This window comes from Schistocerca gregaria, chromosome X, assembly GCF_023897955.1.
Source record: "Schistocerca gregaria isolate iqSchGreg1 chromosome X, iqSchGreg1.2, whole genome shotgun sequence".
NCBI classification, from domain to species: Eukaryota; Metazoa; Arthropoda; class Insecta; order Orthoptera; family Acrididae; genus Schistocerca; species Schistocerca gregaria.
In genome coordinates, this window is record NC_064931.1 from 50,528,900 (window position 1) to 50,536,154 (window position 7,255).

The following is a 7,255-nucleotide window of genomic DNA, read 5'->3' on the forward strand; positions in this document are numbered from 1 at the left end:
TGGAGAAATTTGGTAAGGTAATTTTGAGTCTACCAGTGACATTGTGCTTTTGTCAGAGACAACAAAGGACCCCTGGTGGCAAATGACCAAAATTAATAGTTTCTTGCAAAGAACACCAGCAAAATTAAAGCAAGGGCAACATAATGTAGGCAAATGAAATCAGATGATGCTGAGGTAATTAGACTAGGAAATGAGACATTAAAAGTAATAAATGACTTTTATTATTTGGATATAAAAAAACGGATTATGGATAAAGTAGAGAGGATATAAGTGCAGACTGGAAATATCAAAGAAAAGCGTTTCTGAAAAACAGAAATTTGTTAATGCCTGACATAAATTTTAGTGTAAGAAAAACTGAATGTATTTATCTGAAGAGTAGTGTTGTACAGAAGTGAAATGTCTATGATAAAAAGTTCAGGTGAGAAGATATAAAGATGAAGGAACTTGTGCTGGTTAGACTGTCATGGAGAGCTGCTTCAAGCCAATCATTGATGTGAAGGGCAGAACAACAACGATGAGTTTAAGTCAATATATTCATCAATCTATTATACAGTTATGTAGGAGACAGCAACAGCTGATGTGAAATAACATTAGAATAACTATTAATATATTGGAAAACTATTTTTCTAGTTTCTGTAGTATTACTTCACTCATATCAATCAATATGGACATCTCATAGACCACACAGTTCAGAATATATCAATAACACATTAATAGTTATTAAACAAACCTCCTTTCTGGCTCTTTTGTAATGCATGCCATAACCATGCAGACATTCTCTAAAATTAACTGCACATGGCATAATACAAGCTCAGATCAGAAGAAATACAAGATAGTGATAAGGGTAACTGTACACTGAAAAACAGGGAGTGAGGGTTACAAATACAAGAAAAATGACTGTGTTTGAGATCACTGTGAAGCTTCAGGTGTAGTGTTCTTAGACCTAAATAACTTCATTGGTAATTAATGCCTTCCACAGGTTGGCTTACACTTGAATAAGATAGACTGCAAAACATAAAGTTAAATTTTTAAGATTACGTGTAAAATTACAAAATATGAGGACACAGGTGTTTAGTGAAATCTAGAATGGCACTGAGGCATCTTCTGGTGAACTGCAGGAGCACAGTCAGGAAAGAAATAGAATTCTGTGCATTTTTGAGGAAACTGAGCTTGATGTTGTAATAGGTGTAGATTCTTGGCTGATGGGGGATGCTGGGGATGGGGAAGTTTTTCCAAGAGAATAACATAGTTTCAAAAGTGACAAAGTGAGCAGGGATGGTGTAGTATTATTTTAGTGCATGAAACATACCCATGCCAACAGACTTTCTGTGATAATGTCAATGAAGTTCTAGGGATATGGCTCAGCACTTGCAGATGCAAAGAGTTATACACTGAAGGCATGTATTGGATGGGAGGTGGGGAATGGAATGACAGTACAGTCGAGAAACTGTTGGAGAGTGAGAACATGATTGATATGAAGCGTAGAAGTGTAATTGTTGGGGGTGACCTAAACATGCCAGGAGTGAAATTGGAAGGAAAAGTGGACTTACATGGCTGGAATCAAATTGTGGCAAACAGGCTCATCTGTGAAGGGCATTACAAGCAGTTTGTTATGGAAAAGACAAGAGGTGACAATTTACTGGACTTTTTTGATAAATAATAGTCGGATGTTCAGTCAGTGGCAAAATAGAGGAAAATATGTCAACACATTTGAGTTAGAGCTGAATTATATTATATCAGAATGTGATGAAAAGGATAATCCGCAAAAAGTCGTAAAGTGATCAGCAGATCCAGTTTATTCCACTAGAGCAATGGGAATAATAAAAAGGGAGGTGAGACTGCAGAGGAACAAGATTAGGAAGGGAAGCAGTAGCAAGGTTTGTTTCGGAACCCTAAAAGTTGAGAGAAACAACAAAATGTTTCTTGAAACAGCTGACTGTAGAGTGGAAGGGTTATCAAGGGAGGTGAAGATGGATTTTTGGACATACAAGGTGGTTCTGTAATGATGTTACCAACTTTCATGGATGACTGAGAAGTGTAAATGTGTCAATTTGAGATAAGGCACCATGGTCCAGAAAGAAATGAGTTGAAAGTTGATTTCTTCTACTGCAGGCTCTTTACTTTCCAAATTTTGGGAGAAGCTACCTTCTCACAATTGACCAAAGAGAAAAATTGTTTAGTATACATGGGCTCTAAATCACATAGCTTAAGAACTATGAGAACTTGTTGAGTAGGAGAGACATGTTTCACATTAGCAAAGATGAACAAGTGCTCATAGCTCTTAAGATATGCACTTTAGAGCCCAAGTTTACTTGACATTCATTTCTTATTTTCATCCATACTACATCCTCCCAAAGTACAGAACGTAAGGGCTTGCAGTAGAGAGGTCCATTGTCAGAGGTATCAGAACAGTTTTTGCTATAAGCTTTCAACTCAGTTGTTTCCAGACCATGGTCCCTCATCTCAGGCTGATGCATTTACACTTCTCAATCATCCCTGAAAGTTTATAACATCATCACAGAATCACCCTGTACAAGGAGTCATAATGGAAAACAAAAGTCAATTCCAATCATTCAAGCAGCACGGGAAGTATTGTCAAAGGATGCAGATAGAATGGAACTATTTAATTGGGAATACAGTAGTATAGTGTGTATGGGTGGAGAAAGGCAAGGGAAGAGGTAAAGCGACAAGAGAGGGATGTCATTAAAGGTTTCACATTTAATAAGTGGGAAATATATCTAGTCATAAAAAACAGTGACAAAGAAGACACTAGGAGTGGACAGACTAAGCACAAAAACACTATATGTTGTGGGACACTAAAAGTTATAGGCTGCAGCATTGTCACTTACCCAACATCCTTATTTGAGATATATATAAATAATAGTGTCCTCCAAGATAAATGGAAAGAGCTGATAGAGATACCGGCTTACAAGGGAAAAAAAGCAAGGGACCATAGCTAAAACTACGAACCAATTAGTGTTACCTGTGTTGCAAGTAAAATATTTGAAGGAATCATTGATACATACACTGCCTGGCAAAGATGTGAATTAACCAGGAGGGGAGGAGGAAATGGAATGAAACTCTGTGAATTGAGAGGATGTGTGATATTATTTCAGCGATTAGAAAATTGAGTCATATTTACAAACAACTTGGCAGTATGAGCCCACTTAGGATGATGTTGGAGCCCTTCTGCCATTGATTCATGCACCGATTTGATTGGTAAGTTTGTCATATAGGCATTTTATCCTCTTCTGAGGGAAGCTGGCTGACGTACCTTCACTCACAATGCACGCAATCTCAGAGATTGCATATCTATACAGTTCATAGAGACCACCTGGGTTGGCTCCCTGGCACTCTCTGGTTGTCCAGTCAATGTGTTCAATGCTATGCACAACTTGTGATTCATTGTATTCTACATATTGCTCTATAAAGTACTATGTTCCATGAATTGTGTTTTTTCTTGCTTTATCACTGGCCCACAACTGCTGTAAGTAGTCCTCGATATCAACGTTTACTGGCACTTGTACAGAGTAAACATCGGAGCTGGTCTCCCACATGTTCTATCCAGCACATATCTAGAGAATTTCTTAGCCGTAGCAGACAGTTCATAGACACATGTGACAAATACGGACAAGCATTATTCTGTAGTAAACTGGTGCCATGATACTGTTGCATGAGAGATAACACATGAGGACAGAAGAAATCTGTGAAATACTGCTGTGCCATCATAGTTCCCTCAGTCATTATTAGCAATGATGTGAAGTCATACCCATTGGCTTCTCACACTGTGAAACCAGGAATAACACCTCTGCGACTCTCCAAAACAATGAGTAAATGGGACATCTTCCCAGGTCACCACCATACTTCCTGATGGTGGTCATGCAGGATAATGCAGAGCTGTATTACATTGCTGAACACAATATAATGTCATTTGTCAGCAATCCATGTCTTCCAGTCATGGCACCATTCCAAACAAAGCCATTTGTGTTGTGGTATTAGTGGCAGCATGTGGATGGGGCAGTAACTCCTTAGTCTGGCTGCTGCTAGTCTCCAACGAATGGTATAGGAAGACACAGAATATTTCAGGGAGTCTATACTTACTCTCAGGTGACAGGCACGTGTGTAAAGAGGTTCCTTGTGGTGTTCACACATAGTTGACTGGAAACTTGGTGATGACTATGCCTGCCCACACAGTCCCATGCAGTCTAACACTGGGCCACTGTCACATCCAAACGCCCCACAGATATGTCCAGCTAGCAAAATGGAGACGCACAATGAGGTCCCTTTCAATTCTGTCAGCTGCTGATAATGCTGTCTCACATGAGTATGTGGTATCCCCATATCCTTCACAGTGGTAATTCAACATCTGACACTGTTCATGCCTCCTATACTGTATATCCTCCCAGGCCTGGTAATAACACTAAATACGAACTACACTAATTCAATCTTCCCCTTCTACCTCTCACACAGAATTGCTACTCTAATCATTTACATACCCACAAATGGTGTGTTTTTATAAAAAGTTTAATTAACCCTTCGCTTCCCACATTATTTTTGTCTCACAGTGTCCCATGTGTCTAACAGACCACTGTGTTTAAATTGTCATAAAAATTACATTCAGAAATGTCAGAGAGACAGTTCACTTTTTTATGTAAAATATTACATTGATACCACAGAAAAAATATATTTGTCGTATCGGCCGCCGCACAGCAGCTGTCAACTCAGCGCAGCGTGCTACAACACGTGCGGCACACAGAGAGTACCGCTGGTGCCGCACACAATATCAACAACTAGCGCAAGTGAACACATCGTCGCAGCGTTAGCGGCAGTGTACACACCACTATCGATACGGATTACCTTGGCGGCACTGCCCTTGCCACCAGAGTGAGCAACCGTATAAGGGCGCCATCTACCAACACTCTGATTGGCTGAGCCTGCGGATTTAAGTGAGCTCCCTGAGCCTGTTTAACCAGTTCAATCTTCGGCGATGACTGTGTTAATACCCAGTTGCTGGATTCACGACGACCGAACCGTACTGTGGCCTCCCTGGCTGGAAACTTGCAGTGACTGGTTGGCAGTGGTTTGGACTTGTATTCTCTACTAGTGACTCTGATTTCTCCTTGGCGCTACAGCCAGCGAAGTGTTGTGTAGTCAAACTTGTTTTGTTTTGAGTGACAGAAGGTCAAATAAATTTAGTTATCACGGAATATTTGTTGTGTTATAGTGAGGACATAACAATATTCAAATAAATTTTAAAGTTTATTAAAAACACATTTAAGTACAAAACTGCACAAAATGAATATAAATTTATGTGATAACATTAAAGCTATAAAAACTCAAATATATTTGCACAAACATTTTTCCTCTCTTGAACAAAGACATGTTGCCAACTCAATTGAGCTAAACCTATTGTCTGCATTAATATTGGAGTTAGTCTGTTTGATTGCTTTAGCTAGTCCTGAGTTGGTTTATGGAACTTTTTTTCTGCTATGCTTGGATTTTGTCCATCATGCATTAGACAGATAACCCTGTTTGATTGGTTTAGCTAGTCCTGAGTTGGTTTATGGAACTTTTTTTCTGCTATGCTTAGATTTTGTCCATCATGCATTAGACAGATAACCAGTGTGAGCATCAGTAAAGCACATGAGTTTCAAGCCATACTTCATGGTTTGTTCAGAATGTACATTTTGAATCTGTGTTTTCCATGAAATGATGCCAACATTTCATCAATACATGTATGTTCTCCAGTATTTTAAACAATAGACAGTTGTCAATAAATTTTGTAAAAATTTCTGACACTGAAACCAAAGGACCATCTTGCTTGCATTCAAAATTGGTTGCAAGGTCACTGAGTCTCAAGCATGTTAGGAGTACACCAAGCTGGTTTTTGGATTTAACACCTTTAGATATATCATCTCCATACCATCTGTGGTCTAAAATGATTTGTAATCTTCTCTGTTGGATTTGAAAATAGCTGAATAAAACACTAAACCAAAAGCTGCTTTCAGTTTGCATAAACCGGCTTCATACCAAACATTTGGATTATTTTCATTCTTATCTATGTCTGTTGCTATATTAGTCTAGTTCAATATGACACTTAAAATATTATCAGTAAGCAGATTCCTAATAGTAAGAGGATCTGGTTTATTACCTACTTGAGCAGCTGGTTGCACTGCCTGCAAACAAATGATGTTGTGATGCCAAATAAGAGATTGCTTGAGAACAGGCTTTGGTGACCAGCATCTGGAAATGACAGCTGAAATCCATAAAGGGCAGTGTCTGAAACCATCTGCCCAGACAGCCACACCCAGCCAGAAGAGGCATGGCAGCTGCATGGGTTGATGACCAGGTGGAGGACACAGGAGGTGTAACAGTGTCCTTGGCTGGCAGCCTTGGAGCAGCTCTGTTGGGTGGATCTGTTGGGCTCTTTGTGCCAAACAGCGTGAAATGGTATGAGGAGAGAAACTGATCTATGGCAACATCAGACAAAGAGTTGGCAACATACTTTTTCATCTTAGTTTTGAACATTTGCAATAGGTGTCCCATCTTGCCATTACATTGTGAATGGAATGGTGATGTGTTTCAAGCAAATATATTTCTAGCAGAATGTTTAGCTAAAAGTTCAGTCTTTACACCTCTGTGTTGTTTTTGGGCATCTCTTCCAAATGAGACTGTTGAAGCTATCATTTGGTTTTTGTGTTCTGCCATGGGAACATTTCTTTAACAAATCTGGATGAGCTGGACACTGGAATGTTGGCTTTATGGCATTTAAGACTGCATCAGGAAGACTGTGTTTATGTGAATAGGTTTTGTTTTCTTCTTTTGCCTGATTATATTTGCACCAGGATATATCGCACAATTCATGTACTGGCTTCTCATTACTTGATAACTTGTGAAAAAATATTGCCCACATGGCCTTCTGCATTGCCTTCAGATCTCCAGTGTTTTGCCTTATCGCTTTGCCATAATATATTTTTCTAATTGTGGGCCTCTTTGTAAGTCAGGCATTGTTGCCCACCCAGTGGCTTTCCTTCTTCAAGTTTTAAACCTTTTTGTTCTAGTTTCAGTTTCAGAAGTCTCCTGCCCATCCTCATCTCAATGTGCCCCATTTCCATATGACTTGCTTTCTACAACAGATCTGAAAGCACTAGAATCTCCATCACCAAAATATTCCACATATCTACTCCATGCCTCATTTTGTTTCGACGAAACATTAATTTCATTCCTGCTGGCTCCATGCCACTACTAGAACCAT